The 19,527-nt window shown below is 38.9% G+C and overlaps 1 protein-coding gene across 5 annotated transcripts in view; it reads left to right on the top strand.

Annotated features, from left to right (window-relative positions):
* Window positions 1-19,527, top strand: part of PRELID2 (PRELI domain containing 2) — a 442,316-nt gene that overhangs the window by 110,757 nt on the left and 312,032 nt on the right. The window lies entirely within an intron of this gene.

Raw genomic sequence — 19,527 nt, 5'->3', positions numbered from 1 at the left:
CCCTGCCTTCCCTCAAGGGAAGACACTAAAGTTTCTCCCTGTCTTCCCTCAAGGGAGACACTAAAGTTTCTCCCTGAAATAAGCAGAGGCCACCATTATTGAGTGACCTGGGTGGGCCGTGTGCTAATGGAGCAAAGGACCAGGATCTGCAGAGGGAGAAATAATAAAGCCCAACATGGACAAACAGAATGAAGCTAGGTGTTCCCAAAGGGTAAAGGAGAGAGAGAGGATCTTCTTTTTGGCCTGTGAGGCTCAGCTCTGTTTTCTCAACTTTGTTTCCATGAGACTCATATTTATCCTTTCATTTGTCCCCTTTTTACTTGAATGTGTTTGGGTGGGTTTCTGTGTCTTGTTACCAGAATGCCTTGTCCATGCCCTATTAGTGCCCTTCCTTTGCTAGAGCCCAGGTATTGTGATGACCCTTCCTTTAGGGGTAGAGTCCTAAGTTCAGCCAGCATTTATTGAGCATCTGCTGTGTGCAGGAGAAAGACAGGATTTGTTTTCTCTTTTGATTTCATCCAGTGCATCACTAGAAGGCTTGTATCATTTTATGAGGGGGCTTTAAAAAGTTCATAGAAAAATGGGATTAAAAGATAAAAATATAAACTTTATTTCTCAAAATAAGTTCTATCAAGTTCAAGACTCTTTTTTAAAGCAACGATACCAGCCATTTAGTCCATCCCTAAAGAACTGAGAGTCTTGGGAATTTAACCATGTTAGCCCAGTCTTTGTTACATTATTACCTGAAAAAAAATTGATTGCCTTTAAAGGTTTCTTTTAAGATTAGAAAACAAAAAGAAGTCAGAAGGATCCAAGTCAGGACTGTAAAGTGAATACCTAATGATTTCCCATGAAAACTCTCACAAAATTGTCTTTGTCTGATGAGAGGACTAAGGAGGAGCATTACTGTGGAGAAGGCTTCTGATGAAGCTTTCCTGGGTGTCTTTCTGCTAAAGCTTTGGCTAACTTTCTCAAAATACCATCAAAATACTGCAGATGTTGTTTGGCCCTCCAGAAAGTCAAGAAGCAAAATGCCCTGAGCATTCCAAAACACGCTTTCCATGACCTTTGCTTTGAACCCAGTCTGCTTGTGCTTTGACTGGACCACTTCTACCTCATGGTAGCCATTGGTATGATTGTGCTTTGTCTTCAGGATTGTACTGATAAGGCCATGTCTCATATCCTTGTGCAATTCTTTGAGGAAATGCTTCAGGATCTTGATCTCACTTGTTTAAAAATTTCATAAAAAGCTCCACTCTTGTTTGCACCTGATCTGGGTGCAATGGTTTTAGCACTCATTGATTAGAGAGTTTGCTCAGCATTAATTTTTCAATCAGAATTGTGTAAGCTGAACCAATTGAGATATCTATGGTGTTGGTTATTGCTTCTGCTAATTGTTAGTTCTCTTCAATTGGGACACAAACAAGATTAATTTTTTTCTTAAAAATTGATGTGGATATCCTGCCACTGTAGGGTTCATCTTCAGCATCATCTGGTCCCTTCCTAAAATGAACTACCCATTTGTGAACTGCCGATGTCTTTGCAGCATTGTCCTCATAAACTTTTGTAAGGCATCAATGATTTCATCATTCATCCCAAGCTTCACCATAAACTTGATATTTTTGCTTTAATCTTAATAGAATTTATGTTTCTCTGGCAGGGGCTCCTTTCAAACTAATGTTTTAGCTTCCTTAGTGCCCCACACTAGATCCTGTTTAGACATACTGTAACAACTTAGTATGAGTTTATTTTGGTAAAAAAAATGGAAACTCATGCATAGTTTTTTGTAATATGCATTTTCCATGAATTTTTATAAGATTCCTTGCACTGACAGATGGCAGTAGTGGGGACCAATTGATGGTAAGACCAGACACAGTTACCTCTTGGGTATATCAAACAATGATTACTTATTTAAAGGATGCAAAAGAAAAATTACCATAGGATGCACAGTGGAGAGATCAGCACAAATGCATAGGTTGGTGGCCTCAAAGCTCACCAGCAAATGCACAGTTGTGAATAATAATGTCTGAGTGAGTGAAGGGCATGTTATACCTTTGGTACGATAACAGCCTCTCTCTAGCCCAGCCTTATATACAGAAGAGTGGAGCTGGCTGCATGAGACCACCTCATCTGAGTCAGGTAGGAGCTTTGCAATCCATAAATTGTGGGGAACAGGACATTCAGGTATAAATGTCTTTTACCTTCAAGCTGTTCTGATGGTTACAGCCTGGTCTGAGGATATCCTTGAATTCAGGCTGCAGTATCAGCACAGTGTTTTCCTGATGTCTCAGGGTAGGAGGGTAGCATGCTGACTTGTGTGGACTAGACCTGCAAGCTCCAGAACCTCCACACAAGCCTTGGAAAGAATGAGGAAGGTGGAAAGGGAGAATCCTAAGAGTGGCAAAGCCAGTGTGGTAGGGACTCAGAATAGAAGTTAACTCAAAGAAACTTAACTTAGAGAATTTTAAAATGCAGTCTTCAAAGTTTTAAACGCAGTTATTTGTTTTATACTTTAGCTTCCAATTTGTAAAATCTGGGGAACTTTAAAAAAACATTGATGCCTGGATCCCACCCTCAGAGATTCTTTCTGGTTTATTGGTCAGGGTTGCTGGCCTGATGGCAGATCCCAGCATCAAGATTCCCAAGGTGATCCTGAAGCCATGGGCAGTGATTCCTACCAGAGTCAGAATGTCATGGTGTTCTCTTATCAGTAGTAACCCTTAGGAAGCTTACTCTAGAAGGAAGTTTGAAGCAAAAGATCTCTTCTTTCTTGTTTTACCTCAACTCCTTCAAAAAAATACAATTCACTGTCCTAGAAAAAAGCGCTCCAGTGCCTCTTTAATGCTAATAGAAGAAAAGAGATTCTAAAAATACTCCTCAGTGCACAGCTCATTTTGTTATGATCAAAAGTTTAAGTTGCATTTGTTGGAACAAAATCCCATGCAGAAAAAGGATCCCATAGTAACTCCAGACCCTTGATGGTCTTGAAGGGTTAACCTGAGTAAATGCACTGCCAGACCTTAAGATGTAGCCGTGGACTGCATGCTGTGCAAGAGGCAGCAGAAAGAAAATAGCAGCCACTATCCTGTTAAATTAAACTCCACAGAGCTATTCTTCAGCATTCTCAGAGAAGGTTAGAGCCATTTCGTGCCTGCCATCTGTTAGGCTGCTGATGGAATCATTACTTCTTTGTACTGGTGCCAGGTTAAACTTTTAGATCCGATGACAAAGGAGAAAATGCTAACTTGTCCAATTGCATGTTTTTGTTTTCCCATTTTGAGTTGAGGTGTCTCCCTACATTTGAAAACTCATCAATTGTTCAAACTTTAAAATTACCATGCTGCCAATTTCTTCGATGGTTTGTAGGAAAATTATTTTCTGGACTGAAACCTCTTCTTTCACTTGTGTTTAAGAATGTGGTCGGGGCTGGCATGGTGGCTCAAGCCTGTAATCTCAGCACTTTGGGAGGCCGAGGTGGGTGGATCACGAGGTCAAGAGATCGAGACCATCCTGGTCAACATGGTGAAACCCCGTCTCTACTAAAATTACAAAAAATTATCTGGGCATGGTGGCGCGTGCCTGTAATCCCAGCTACTCTGGAGGCTGAGGCAGGAGAATTGCCTGAACCCCGGGGGCGGAGGTTGCAGTGAGCCGAGATCGCACCATTGCATTCCAGCCTGGGTAACAAGAGCGAAACTCCGTCTCAAAAAAAAAAAAAGGATGTAGTCATTAGTCTTGTAGAAACCAAGGTCATTCTTGTCAATTAGTGAAAACAACCTCCAAAAAACCTCAAAAAACCAACTTCCTGGGCCCCAGGACAGGAGGCTTACAAAAAGCAGGCAGGAAGAGTTGAATGAATGAATCACCCCAAACTGTAATTATTGTAAATGAAGACAGGTTGTGGGGTGAGGAGAAGGAGAAAGAAATGGAGAACCCTACCAAGGTCATAGCTGCCACTGATAGATAAGGGTGGCTGAGGAAAACCTCTATTGTCTGATGTTTTCTTTCACAAATGACATTTTACAGAATTGGAGGATATAGTGTTCAATTTGATCCTGCCCCCTAACCCCACACCCAACATATCTTTAGGTACAGCAGAAAAAAGTTTAACAATGCTTTTCTGCTAGTTTCTTGGTGATTGGACATAAAGCCCTTTAAAAACTTGGAGTCACATTGGTGGCCATTGATGATCACAATTTTAAATTATGGTTTCAGATTGCATTAAGCAGTATGCATTAGATTACAACTGGAGCTATTCCAGTGTGGAAAGTAGTCTTTCTGTATGTGTGAACTCAGAAGTGAGCATTGTACTTGTTTCTTTAGGTGTTAATTGTTCTGTCAAGTGTTATGAGAACCATTTCTTCTTGGAAAAATAAATGCTAACAATGTTTTTTGAGCCTTATTAAAGGAAAGGATTTTGTAGAGAAGAATTGGGGAAGAGCCAGGAGTCAGTCAGACATTTAGTTTTCTGCTGATCTACCTCTAAACCTCTTTTTGTGGGGCGGGGGGGGTATTGTCCACAATTCTCAAAACAGGGTATTTGTTCTCTTGGAGATCTACAGTCATCTCTGTAAGGGGTGTGTGGAGTTACAAGATAGACTGACAAAAACTCGTCTTTTTTGAGATGGAGTTTCACTCTTATCACACAGGCTGGAGTGCATTGGCACAATCTTGGTTCACTGCAACCTCTGCTTTCCAGGTTCAAGCAATTCTCTGGCCTCAGCCTTGTGAGTAGCTGGGACTACAGGTGTGCACCATTACACCTGGCTAGTTTTTGTATTTTTAGTAGAGAAGGGGTTTCACCATATTGGCCAGGTTGGTTTTGAACCCCTGACCTCAGGTGAACCACCCGCCTCAGCCTCCCAAAGTGCTGGGATTACAGCATGAGCCACCACGCCTGGCCCAAAACTCTTCTTTTGGAACATTAATTTTTCTCAAAGTTTGTGGAAAAGTGATATTTTTATATTAAACAAAGAACTTTGTAGAAAGTAAAATTGGAATAGATTCTTAATTTTTAAAACATGAGACTTAAATTGTGTTTGGGGCACTGGAAATTCTTGGAATGCTGCCTAACACACAGCAAGTGTTATAGTTGGTTGAACATAATGGAAATACCAAAGAATGGCGATTGCATAAGGTTCAATCTAATGCAATTACTTGCAATCAGTGCATTGCCAAATGCTCCAGGATCCTGTTTTGCTGCTAGGGGTCTGGGGTCTCTTGGAAAAGTTGGAGAAGCCCTGATTGAGGCCACCCCCAATCACTGGAACTCCTGGAATTTCCATATTCTGCAGAATCAGGCTATGTTCTTGCAGCATATCCAGGAAACTTGGGTTAGCCTTGCCATCAGTGGCATCATGGGTTATTTTGAATACTGAGTTAATATAAAATTCTTAGTTATTAAAGCTCTTAGTTGAGAAAGAAGTCCTATAGAAAAATATAATGAGCATTTATTGAACATTAAATTATAGACAATTTTCCCTGTAATGTGTATGTTTGGGCAATGCTGTTTCCTCTTTTGTTTTCCTGGTCAGAAAAAATGTAATTTGTCAACATAATGTTTGCAATATACTAGTTTTCTCTAAATGGAGCCAGTTGAGATATACCTATATACTGCAACATCTCTAACTGGTCAGTCTATAGTGTTTAATCCAGGGTGCTTGTTAAAATCAAGGGAATTGGTATAATTAGTCTTGAAGGGATACAGTAACAACCACAATGAAAAAAATTAATGAAGATGTGTTGTGATTTTTTGATTATTGGTACAGCTGGTTCTGCTTTAGTGAGGCTCTTATCATTTCCAATAACCTCTTTTCTGGTTTATTCTCTCAGATATATTTTAACTGTTATCTGGATGGGACTTGTATGGCAGTTGCCAGCAGGAATAAGATTTTAAAAAAAATTTATAAAATGCACGTATTTCTCTGAAGAATGGCAAATACAATAGTATCCAACTTCTTTGTTGAAATAGTATATCCTGGTCAGATCTGAATGTCCTGTTGTAAAAGTGAAATTGAAAAATTAGGTAATAGATTAAGATTTAAACGAAGTCTTAGCATCTGATTTGATTCAAATATTTTTTGAGCAATGGCCACAAACCAAACTCTGTAAAGTTTAGAGATTGTATAATGTGGTGGGTGAGAGTAAGGGCTTAGGAGCCAGGGGCTAAACTGGAATTCTGGCATTGCTGTATACTAGCTGTGTTATTTAAGCTCTTTGGGTTCATTTTCCTCATATGTGAGGAAGTAATAATAGTGCCTCCTTTATGGGGTTGTTGAAAGGATTAAATGAGTTGAGACATGTGAAAACAATTGGAGCAGTTCCTGGCATACAGTTAAATACTCAGCAATCTCTGGAAGAGATTGCAGAGTTGGTTTAAATTCTTAAATGTTTAGTAGAATTCTCCAGTGACACCATTTTGGATTGGAGATTTCTGTTTGGGGGAGATTTTAAATTACAAATTTAATTTTCTTTTTCTTTTTAAAAATTTTACTTTAAGTTCTGGGATACTTGTACAGAATGTGAAGGTTTGTTACATAGGTATATATGTGCCATGGTGGTTTGCTGTACCCATCAACCCATCCTCTAAGTTCCCTCCCGTTTCCCCCCACCCCAAAACAGGCCCTGGTGTATGATGTTGCCCTCCCTGTGTCCCTGTGTTCTCATTGTTCACCTCCCACTTATGAGTGAGAACATGTGGTGTTTGGTTTTCTGTTCCTTTGTTAGTTTGCTGAGAACGATGGCTTCCAGCTACAACCATGTCCCTGCAAAGGACAAGATCTCATTCCTTTTTATGGCTGTGTAGTATTCCACAGTTTACATGTACCATATTTTCTTTATCTAGTCTATCGTTGATAGGCATTTGGGTTGGTTCCATGACTTTGCTATTGAAAATAGTGCTGCAATAAACATACCTGTGTATGTGTCTTTACAGTAGAATGATTTGTACTCCTTTGGGATTTATAATCCCAGTAATGGGATTGCTGGGTCAATGGTATTTCTGGTTCCAGATCCTTGAAAAATTGCCATACTGATTCCACAATGGTTGAACTAATTTACATTCCCACCAACAGTGTAAAAGTATTCCTATTTCTCCACAGCCTCACCAGCATCTGTTGTTTCTTGACTTTTTAATAATTGCCATTTGACTGGTGTGAAATGGTGTTGCATTGTGGTTTTGATTTGCATTTTTCTAATGATCAATGATGATGAGCTTTTTTTCATATGTTTGTTGGCTGCATAAATGTCTTCTTTTGAGGAGTATCTGTTCATATCCTTTGGCCACTTTTGATGAGGTTTTGTTTTTTTTTTTTTTTTCTTGTAAGTTTGTTTAAGTTCCTTGTATATTCTAGGTATTAGACCTCTGTCAGATGGGTAGGTTGCAAAAATGTTCTCTCATTTTGCAAGTTGCCTCTTTTGCTGTGCAGAAGCTCTTTATTTAATTAGATCCCACTTGTCAATTTTGGCTTTTGTTGCAATTGCTTTTGGTGTTTTCATTATGATATCTTTGCCCATGCCTATGTCTTGAATGGTATTGCCTAGATTTTCTTTGGGAGTTTTTATGGTTTGGGGTTTTACATTTAAGTCTTTAATCATCTTGAGTTAGTTTTTGTATAAGGTGTAAGGAAGGGGTTCAGTTTCTATTTTCTGCATGTGGCTGGTCAGTTTTCCCAGCACCGTTTACTGAATAGGAGATCCTTTACCCAAAGCTTGTTTTTGCCAGGTTTGTTGAAGGTCAGATGGTTGTAGATGTGTGATGTTATTTCTGTGGTCTCTGTTCTGTTCTATTGGTCTATGTATCTGTTTTGGTACCAGTGCCATGCTGTTTTGGTTATTGTAGCCTTGTAGTATAGTTTGAAGTCAAGTAGTGTGATGCCTCCAGCTTTTTTTTTTTTTTTTTAATTTTGATTAGGATTGTCTTGGCTATATGGAGTATTCTTTGATTCCATATGAAATTTAAAGTAGTTTTTTTCTAATTCCGTGAAGAATGTCAATGTCAGTTTAATGAGAACAGCATTGAATCTGTAAATTACCCGCCCCTTTAGGGGCTCAGGCCCAGGTATATCTGGGTTCTGTCCCTGAGCCTTTGTCTGGAGTTATTGGAGTTTCTGCAGGGAAGCCCTGCCCAATGGGGAAGGATGAGTCAGGGTCAGGCCTGAAGAAGCACTCTGGCCACAGTCTGCCACAGCTGGTATGTTGGGCCATGGGGCACACATCTTGGGGCCAAGCATCCAGCGGGACCTGGAGCTGTAGAGATGGATGCTGCCCTTCCCCAAACCAGGGAGCTTAGCATGTTAGGCAGTTGTGAGTCCCAGAGATGGCCACTGCTCTTCCCCCAAGGAACTCAAGTGGCTTAGACAGCAGGTAGCTGCAGCTGTGGTGCTGGTTGCTCCTTCCCCTGGGAGTTAAGTAGGCTTGAGCAGGTGCCAGCTGAGAGGTTAAGAATGTGAATGGCTCTGGAGTTGGGATACTTGGCCTTTGTAGCATGGGTTCACGGGTGGGATCTTCCCATCATGGGTTGCACAGTTCCGAGGAAAAAGCACAGTTTCCCCAGCTGGGTAGCATACTCACTCACTGCCTCCCTTGGTTGGAGGTTGGGATGCCTCCACTGTGTGTGGCTTTCAAGTGGGCCACTGCACCACATTGCTCTTCCTTGCTCTCCATGGATTGTGCTAGCCTCCTAGTCAGTTCTGATGAGAGAACCTGTATACCTTGGTTGCCAGTGAAGGATTCATATGCTTATTATGGTTCATTCCTTCCCTCCCTCCCTCCCTTCCTTCCTCCCTTCCTCCCTTCTTCCCTTCCTCCCTTCCTTCCTTCCTTCCTTCGTTCCTGGCAGATTTTCATTCTTGTTGCCCATGCTGGAGTTCAGTGGGCACTCCAGTGATTTCTGCTCACTGCAGCCTCTGCCTTCTGAGCTCAGGCAATTCTCCTGCCTCAGCCTCCCATGTAGCTGGAATTACCGGCGTGTGCCCCCATGCCTGGCTAATTTTTTATATTCTTAGTAGAGACGAGGTTTCACCATGTCGGTCAGGCTGGTCTTGAACTCCTGACTTCAGGTGGTCTGCCCACCTCACCCTCCCAAAGATTTGGTATTACAGATGTGAACCTCCACACATGGCTATTATGTTTCTTTTCCATGGCAGCTTCTGATCACCGCTGTCTCTAGTTGGCCATTTTGACACCGCCCCCTAATTTTCTTATTACTTGAAAGGGCTATTCAAATGTTCTATTTCATATTGGATAGGTTGTGGTAATTTGTACTTTTTGAGAAACTGGTCAATTTCATCTAAGTTGTCAAGTTTTGTTCATATAGTACTTCCTTATTATCCTTTTAGTATCTGCCTAGATTTTCGTGATATGCCGTTTTGTTCCTGATATTGGTAATTTGTATCTTCTGTCTTCGTTCTTTGTCAGCCTTGCTAGAAGTTTAATTTTGTTGATCTTTTCAAAGAAGCAGTTCTTAGTTTTATTTTCTGTATGGCTTTTCTGCTAGATCTCATTGGTTTCTGCTCTTATCTTTATTGTTTTGTCTTCGGCTTGCTTTGGGCTTATTTTTCTCTTCTTTTTCTAGATCTTGACATGGGAACTTAGATTATTGTTTTGAGACTTTTTTCTTTTATAATATATGCATATAGTGCTATAAATTCTCCTTCTAATTGCTTTTAATTCTGTCCCACACATTATTATCTGGTATATTTTCTTTTTAATATAGTTCATTTTTTTTGGTATCCCTTGAGACTTCTTTGGCTCCTAGATTATTGAGAGGTGTGTTGTTTAATTTCCAAGTGTTTGGAGATTTCCGAACTGTCTTTCTGTTACTGATTTCTGGTTTGATTCTACTGAGTTAGAAATCACTCTGTATTATTTCAAGTCTTCAAAATTGTTGAGCTTTGTTTTCTGGCTTAGGATGTGGCCAGAAAAATATAAACACACACACACACACACACACACACACATTTCATGGGCACTTGAATATTTATTCTGATGTTGTTGGGTAAAATGTTTTATAAATGCTAATTCAATTTTTAAGATAGTATTATTGCATGCTTCTGTATCCTAGTTGATGTTCTATCTAGTTGTTCTACTAATTGTTGAGAGAATGTTATAGTTACAACCTATAAGGATTTCTGTATTTCTCCTTTCAGTTCTATAAACTTTTCCTACACATGTCTTATAACTCTGTTGTTTGGTGCATACACATTGAGGATTGCTATATATATATTTTTGATAAATCCTGTTATTCTTATATAATTCCCCTCTCTATCCATAGTACTTTTCTTTGCACTAAATCTACTTTAACTGTATTAACATAGCCACTCCTGCTTCCCTTTTTATTAGTGTTTGCATGATATATATATTTAAATGTTTGTAGCATGCCTATATGATTATATTTGATTGGAGTTTTTTTCTTTTTTTTTGAGTTTCTTATTAATAGCATGGTCATGGTTTTTAACCCACTCTTCCAATTTCTGGCTTTTAATTGGTATATTTTGGCCATTTACATTTAATGTAATTATTGACATAGAGCTTATGTCTTTTATGTATTTTTCTATTTCTATATGTCTTTTTTGTTTCTTTATTTTCATTTTTAAAATTTTCTATAGGTATTTGGATACATTTTGAAATTTGATTAATTTATATAGTGTTTTTGAGTAAATTGTTTTGTACAGGTTTTTAAAATTTTAGGTGGTGGCTCTAAATATTACATTATATATACATAACGTAAAAATGCCTATTGATATGACTATTTTATCACTTCCAGTGAAATGTAGAAACCTTACCTCCCTTTACATTACTACCTTCTCCTGTTTATAATCAATTATTTAAGTATTTCTTGTACATTTATCTAGGACCATGTCAGAGGATGTTGTAATTTTTTCTACAAGTATTAAACATAATTTAGAAGACTCAAGAAGGAAATTTTATATGTATTCATATTTTGCTTACCTTATTCTTTCTTGTTGATGTTTCAAAATTTCTTTTTTTTTTTTTGTTTCTTTTTTTCAGACAGAGTCTCATACTGTTGCCCAAACTGCAGTGCAGTGGCAGGATCTCTGCTCACTACAACTTTGGCCTCTGAGATTCATGTGATTCTCTTGCCTAAGCCTCCTGAGTAGCTGGGATTACAGGCGCCTGCTACCATGCCCTGCTAATTTTTTTGTGTTTTTAGTAGAGACAGGGTTTCACCATGTTGGCCAGGCTGTTCTTGAAATCCTGACATCGTGATAGACCCGACTTGGCCTCCCATAGTGCTGGGATTACAGGTGTGAGCCACTGCTCCTGCCCCCAGAAAAATTTCTTATTTAAATTATTGTTTTTCTGTTTAGAGAATCTACTTCAGCCATTCTTTAAGAGTAGTCCTCTCGTGACTAATTTTTTTTTGGGTTTTCATCATCTGAAAGTGTCTTGATTTCCCATTAGCTCCTGAAGGATATTTTTACTGGCTATTTAGGATTCTGGTCTGACAATTCTTTCAGCACTTAAACATGTTCCATTTCTTATAGCCTCCATGGTTTTTGGTGAGAAATTCACTGTTTTTTCCTTATAGGAAAGGTGATATTGCCATCTCACAGTTTTTTAAATATTTTTTTCTTTGTCTTTACTTTTGTTGAAGTTTGACTATGATGTATTTTGATATGCATTTCTTTGGGTTTGGCCTGTTTAGAGTCACTCAACTTCTTGAATCTGTAAATGTATGTGTTTTGCCAAATTAGGGAAGTTTTAAGCTATTGTTTCTTTGAGTATTCACTCTAAGAGCCTCACCCTTTTTCTCCTGTCCTGGAATATGTTGACATGAGTTAGATTTTCTGTTAGTTCCACAGATCTTGAAGTTCTGTTTATTTTTTTTTTTCCTTCAGTTTATTTTCTCTCTGTTCAGGTTGAGTGATTTCTATTGTTATATCTTCCTGTTTTCCAATTCTTTCCTCTCCCCATTCTGATGTTGAGCCCATCTCTTGCATTTTTAAAAATTTGGCTATTTTATTTTCAGTTCTAAATATTCCTTTTGGCTCTTTATATCTTTTACCTTTTTTGCTCAGATTTTCTACTTCCATTTGTTTCAAGTGTGTTTGTAATTGCTTATCAAAGCATTTTTGTCATGGCTGCTTAAAAATGTTTGCCACATAATTCTAATTTGTCTGTCATCTTAATGATGGCCTTCATTGCTTGCCTGTTTTCTTTCAGGTCAAAATCTTTCTGGTTCTTGATATGAGTCATATTTTTGTTGAAACTTGGATATTTTGGGTATTATGTTATGAATCTTATTTAAGTAGTCTGTTTTAGCTGGCTTATTCTGACATTACCCAGCTGGGAAGGGAGGCAATGCCTTGTTATTGCCATGTGGAGATAAAGGTTCCCACTCAGTCTCTGTTGACGTCTGAAGGAGTGGGTTCTCTTTTTACCACTTGATAGGAGTGGGAGTTCTGGCTTCCCATTAGACTCCACTGATATCACCCTGGCAAGGGTAAGAGTGTCTTATTATCGCTCCCCATCTGGCCTCCACTCCACAGTATGGGGTTGGGGAAAGTTTTAACTCTTCACTAGGCTTTCCCTGGAACTACCTTAGCAGGGTGGGAAAAAGGTACTCCTTCTGCCAGATAGGGTGGAAGTCCAGGCTCCTCACAGAGTCTCCAGTGGGGTTCATTACCTCCTGGGGGGATACTTCCAACTCCCTACTAAGTCTTCTCTGACAACACCCTAGCAGGAGGATTAGCCCCCCCACCCTTTCCCCCATTACATTCTGGTGAGGGTGAAAGTCTAGGCTCCCCACTCAACCCTTGCCAGTATAGGTTATGGTGAGTCAGTTTTTTTTTTAATGGTTATCTAGCTGGAGTACGGATGTTATCTTCTAAACATTTTTGCCTTGTAAGACTGCTCCTTTCCTGGTCTTTTGCCTGGAGAGGGCATCCTTAAAAAAAAAATTATCTGTGCCTGTTGCTGTTTCCAGGTGCCAGCTTCTCTAGTACCTGGCCTGGGATATGTGAGGCAAAAAGAAAAACTCAGGGAACTTAGAGCAGTGTTGTTCTTTGGGTCCCAAGTTTCCTCACTTCTTCACCACATTTCATAGTCTTTTTATGTTTGTTTTATAAATAACATCTAGGGGTTTTAGTTGTACCACCACTGAATTTTTATAAGTTCAAATCTTTGAGTGCCTTCCTCTATTTAAATTCCACTTTTCCTGTATTTCTCAGCTGAAGCATTGCTTCTTCTAGGCTGCTCATTCTGAGGCTGGGTCCCCTGTTATGCTCCCCGCTAGCACCCTATACTTCTCCTTGTGATAACTGTTCAGAGCCTGTTTCCGCTGCTTACCTGTAAGCTCCTTGAGGGCAAGGATTGGTCTCATGTTGCATAAATGAGTGATACCTTCATTTGTAAAGTAAGGCAATTGAAATGGATGAATTAAAAGTCTCAGTCTCTCTTTCTTCTTTCTCTTCTCTCTTCCTTTTATCTCTTCCTCTCTCCCATGTATCCTCTCTCCTCTCTCAATTCTCTTATCTTTTTCTCAACCACCCTCTAAACAATTCCCCCCCAAATCGTTCCTGAAGTCTTCTCCTGCATTGGATTTTATCATGAAAAACAAAATTGAATTGTGTTACATGAATAAAGACATCTAATTATGGTTTTATCTTGTACTTATTTTAATACTAAGAATGTTTATCCCTCTCATCCACAACAATTGAGCATCTCCTCTGTGCCAAACTCTCTGGGTTCACAAAACAAAGTCTGTTTTCCCATGAAGCTGATGAAGTGTTTTTCATCTATTTATTGATCATTTACATATTTTTTTGTGAATTACTCTTCACATCAGTTGCTCATGCACCTGCTGCCCTCTGCTCCTTTACAGGGCTTAACAAATATTTTGCTCAGAACTATGGAAGATGAAAAATTTTTAAAATCATTTACACTATTCAGTTAGCATGTATTCTGGCTCAACAGATAGACTATAGAGTCAAACAAACACCTCTTTCTCAAAGAACAAGTCTGGGTAGTCTACTAATTATTACTAATTTCATATAATTTTAAGTAATTCAAATTTGAATTTAAATAGTCACTTGAGGCCAGTAGTCACTGTCTTAGAGCTGTGTGTTCTTGGGTAAGTTACTTACCCTCTATGAGTCTTTGATTACTCATCATTCTGATGATGAGGAATAGATAAGACGAAATGACAAATAGAAAGAACTTGATGATAACATTAAAGAAAACAAAGCCCAAAGGCTTGTGATTTTTGGCACTTTATTTTTGTAACAAATGTGTGGTCCCACTGTATAGCAACGTTAAATACTATGCAATGCAAGAGGGAATTGAAGAGCTGTATTTAATGAAACCATTTTAACAAGAACCAGTTGCAGTGTTCTGTTGTAATTGCAAAGGAACCTGCCCAGACTTTAATTTGTCATCTTGTTTTATTTTAAAATAATGCTCAATTTGCATTTCCTAGATGTCAGAGGCAGTGATGAGAGGTCCTGGGTGACAAACCTTTAATATCAGCAAGGTTTTAAACAAAACCTGGCATTTCTCTCATAAACTAAAATTCTACTCACTTGAGAGAGAGCACGGAGTAAGATTGTTTTAGTCCCACCATGTGGTCCGTCATGCTAATCATCTATTTCATGTATTTCACACGTAATTGCAATCCCTTACATCTGTAGAGTGCTTTAGCTGATTAAGCACTTCCACATGCCTTATCTCATTTAGTCCCTGAGGCAACCATGTGAAGATGGTAGCAGGTGATTTCAGATGAAGGATCAAAGGCTCACAGTGGGTAAGTGACTTGTCCAGGAACACACTGGCACTAAGTGGCTAGAGATGAATCACTGTATGGTCACATATTTATCATGCCTTAAATATAATTGCATAGTAATGTCATGTAATGCTAAATACACCAAAGATAAATGTCTTTGTATTTCTTTCTTTTTCTTTTTTTCTCCAGTCATGAAATACCTCTTGATTTATGCCTCCTTATCACAGACTATGTTCTTTACACAATGTCGTGTCATTCTCACAAAATCTTATTTCTTTCTTTCTCTGAGGTGGAGTAAACTATGTTATGACTCACTTGATGTGTTTCTGAGTGTGTATAAAAACACATCTTTGTAAAAGCCCTTTGTTCTGAGTGTGTATAAAAACACATCTTTGTAAAAGCCCTCCCAATTATCCAGTATGGCTATTCTATTTCTTGCTATGATCTTGACTACTACAGTGTGGAGCTGAGATGAGTTAGACTAATTGTAGCTTTTTATCTGTGAAATGAAACATTTTAGGTAGCATCTAGGAAATAGAGAAACTCAGCTTCAGTAGGAGCCTGAAAAGCCTAAGCTTTCACATTAGTGGATCATAGTTCATGTGTTCCCTAGTCAGTCTGCCATTTACTAACTATGTGATGAGACCAGTTATTTTAGTCACTCTGAAGTTAAGTTTCCTCATTGGTAAAATATAATTGATAATGGTATCTATTTATGGAGTAATTGTAAAAATGATTAGCATAGTCCCTGGAAGATAGTGGCTCAATAAATGTTAGCCATTAAAATAGATGTACTTTTTCTGCATTAAGAGATTGGCCGGCTGGATTAGTGAGGAATCTCATTTTTTTCATAAAACATGCTAATTAATGCCCACAGCTTCCTGAATAATCATTGCTAGTACACCTCACTTATTCATTGGTAGACTTTTGGTCTCAAAAGTTGAGTTATATGTTTCCCAAGGATAATTTGCATTAATTCCAAAACCAGTTTATATTCATTGCATTTATAATCATTTGATTTAATCACCCATTATGTAAACTGGTGCACTAGTTTCCTATTGCTGCTTTAACAAAGCACCACAAACATAGTGGCTTAAAACAACACAAATTTAAGTTCTTACTGAAGGTCTGGAGTCTGAAGTGGGCTTCACTGGACTAAAATCAAGGTGTTGAGCTGGGTGCTGTGGCTAATACCTGTGGTCCCAGCTGCTGGGGAGGCTGAGGATTGCTTCAGCCTAGGAGTTCAACACTGCAGTGAGCTATGATCATACCACTGCACTCCAGCCTGGGGGAAAAAGTAAGACTCCATCTTTAAAAAAATTTTTTTAAAAATCAAGATGTTGGCAGGGATGCATTCTTCCAGAAGCTCTAAAGGAGATCTGTCCCCTTTTATAACTTCAAGGGGCCACCTGCCCTTGGCTTGTGGCTGGCTTATACCTCCATCTTCAGTCCTTCCCCACGGTAGCATCTTTAAATTACACTCTGGATCTCCATTTCTCTTTTATAAGGGCCCAGTGATTACAATGGGTCTGCTGGATAATCTAGCATTGTATCTTCATGTTAAGATTTCCGGCTTCATCATAACTACAAAAGTCCCTTTTGCCATGTAAGGTAACATGTTCACAAGTTCCAAGGATGAAGGCATGGGCATCTTTTGGGGTCTACTATTCTGCTCACCCTAACTGGTGATGTTTGAGGGGAGAGAGAGGATGTTTTTATGAACTCATATTCCTGCTTTTGAAAAACTTAGATGTGGGCTGGGTAAGTGTAAATTTTTGGGACGCTTGTGAAAATCTAGGATTCTGTACTCAGATTGTTTCAGAAATATGCTTATGTACTTGCTTCATCTGGAGAAACACATGATAAATCAGAAGGCACAGTATGGTTTTGATTTATGGAAGGAAGATAATGCAGAGTAATATGAGTAATGTTTTTTTAAAGCTTTTCCAGTTTAAGATAAAAGTCTTCAATTAAGAATTAACCAGCCAACTGCCAATCTTAATTGTGCAGATTTTATATCATTGTATTTAACTAACTCACACCCATTTCCATCCCTTTTGTTTTAGAGGCTAGAGAATAGATTTATGTTGGTGATTTATCATGTTAGTTGGAGTCTTGGATTCCACTGAGATTTTCTTTTTAGACAAGTGATCCTCCCACCTCAGCCTCCCATGTAGTGAGTAGCTGGGACTGCAGATGTACACCGCCGTACACAGCTTTTTTTTTTTTTGTAGAAACAGGGTCTGATTATGTTGCTCAGGCTGGTCTAAACTCCTGGAATCAACCAGTCTTCTACTGAGAATTTGATGAAAGCTAAGACTGATCTTGAAAAACACCTAAACAAACAATGTGTTCTTTTACTTTTTAGTGCCTTGGATAACAAAGAGTTGAGTTATTATTCTCTTCAATTCTTGGTCCTCTATAGTTTTTAGTCTATGCAAAACCACCCTTGTATTTTATTATATTATAATCTTCTCTTCCAATACCTATTTTCACTCCTGCCCCTAGACTATCCTCCTTATAGATACCCACTATTTTATTTAATACTTGTTCTTGGATAGTTATGTATTGTTGAAAGACAATTAGTATTGTTTTGCATACTTAACATTCCATCTATAATTTTGGTAATTATATGTATCTCTGAAGGTTATTTGTGGACACTAGAGGATCTATGGGTCTCAGTTCAATTATCCAGTGCAGTGAATGTCAGACTCATGTGACTCTTTAAATTCAAATTTAAATTACCTAACATTATATCCAATTAAAATTTTGGTTTCTCGGTCTCACTAGCCAAGTTTCAAGTGCTCAGTGGTTATATGTGTCTACTGGCACATTTGTGTAGAACAGTGCAGATATGGAACATGTCCATCAATGTAGAAGGTTCTATTGGACAATACTGTGCTAGTGATCTATACAAACTCTTCCAGCTCTAGCACTAAGGATTATTTTTGGCTGGAAAACTTTTCTCTACCTGGTATGCCTTCATACTTGTGTGGAGTAACTCATTTCTCAAAAGTGTGTTAGGGAGTCTCTGATAAAGTAGATGGGAGACAGGCTCAGGACTTGAAAACTGTAAGCAATGGTTCTGGATTCAGCAAGGTAAAGGAATGAAAAATGTGCTCCTAATCAGTTGCTCTCTGGAGGAATTCTATAGTGACACAATCCAGGAGGTCACAAGTATAATCCCCCAAATTAAAATATAACACTTCAGATTTTGAACACCTCTTTACTTATAGCTACCTTTAGTGGTAGTGTTATTATTGTAATCGTTGTAACCATTGTCACAGAATGTCCAGATTGGTATGCAGGTATAGCCCGTTACCATGAGGAAAACAAAGAAGGTGATACAAAGCAGCTTTTTACTTTCCTCACTGAACTATCCTTCAGTCTACATAAAGTCTACTTTAGGAGGTAATTCAGAGGCTTCTGCTGTCATTAATCTCCCTTTCTCCCTTCTACTCCTGAGGGTCCAGATTTACCCCTGGAATCGGGAGCATGAAGTGCTCTTTTCTGGTCCCTGCTGAGAGGGAAAGGTAGATCTTTATGGCCTGTGCATCCTTTTATAGAAAGAGGTGCAGGTATTTCACAGTCATCATCATGGAAACACAACCTCTTTTTTTTTTTTTTTTTTGCTAATTTTGATAACTTCTCATATAATAATTTCAACAGTAGTGAGGGATAGAAGGAACAATGGATAGTGAGGAAGAGAAAAGTAACCTGCCATGTTGTAATTAGTCTCATTTTGCTAATGAAGACAGTGAGGCTAAAAATGGTTCAATGTCATGCCTCAGATTATTCAGGTAGTAAGTGTTTGGCTCCAAATCCAGTGCTCTTTCCCATGTCATACTCTCTAACAATTTGGAATGAAGAGTTCTACAATGTTCAGACCACTTCGATGGGTGAATACCTCTCTCACACACTGGACTCACTGGATTCCCTGTCAGTATGCATCTTAGTCACTCTGCATTTTAGGAATAGAGCAGGATTATGGCTGAGAATAGGAGCCAATATTAACATTTGCCTTGGTCCATATCTGTGATCAGTAGATCAATGAACGGATTCTTATGCTCAAAACTGAGTACGTTCCAAGAACTCTGGGAATCCCCAATTTATGGCAGATAATTTCCCCTATGAAATGCAAGTATATGTTATGAGCATTCATACACATGCAACAATGCAGAACATGTAAGAGTTAAAGAGGAAGGAAACACAAAACGTGGCTGGCAGTTAAAGACAGGTTTTCTTTAGTTAACACCTGAGAGGTATTGCCAGCCGATTTCCATCAGGAGCACTTTGTCTTACAGACTAAGAGTATATATTGGTTTTAGGGTAAGGGGGCTTATCAGAAGCTTGGAATGTTCCTGTTTGAGGGAGAAGTTTTTTGGTGGGGTTGGAATGTCTCTGGGAGGAGGGGGTTTATCTTGGGGCAGGCATTTTTCTGGCCAGAGAAGGGTTACCTGGAGACTGGCATCTTCCAGGCCAGAAGTGGGTCATCTCGGGGTTACGATGTCTCTGGTGGGGGAGGAGTTTGGAATGTTTCTGGTTGGAGATGTTGTTTGTGGTTTATGGTCATGCTGACCTAGGCCGTTAGGCTGATGCCCTTTGGATTTAGGCAGTTTTATTTATTAAGGTGAGCTTTAGAATGAGGGGCTTATCCTAGATGGCGATACTCCTGCTCTGTCCGAACAAAGTTGCAATGTGATATGATGTGATGTGGATGCTGAGTAGCTATCTAGGCTCACTCATAGGTAACAAACTTGCTTTTGTGCTTCTCGCAACCAGCC

Source organism: Callithrix jacchus, chromosome 2 (genome assembly GCF_049354715.1).
Source record: "Callithrix jacchus isolate 240 chromosome 2, calJac240_pri, whole genome shotgun sequence".
In the NCBI taxonomy this organism is placed as follows: Eukaryota; Metazoa; Chordata; class Mammalia; order Primates; family Cebidae; genus Callithrix; species Callithrix jacchus.
Note: the sequence above shows the minus strand (reverse complement) of the source record. Positions and strands in the feature narration are given on the sequence as shown.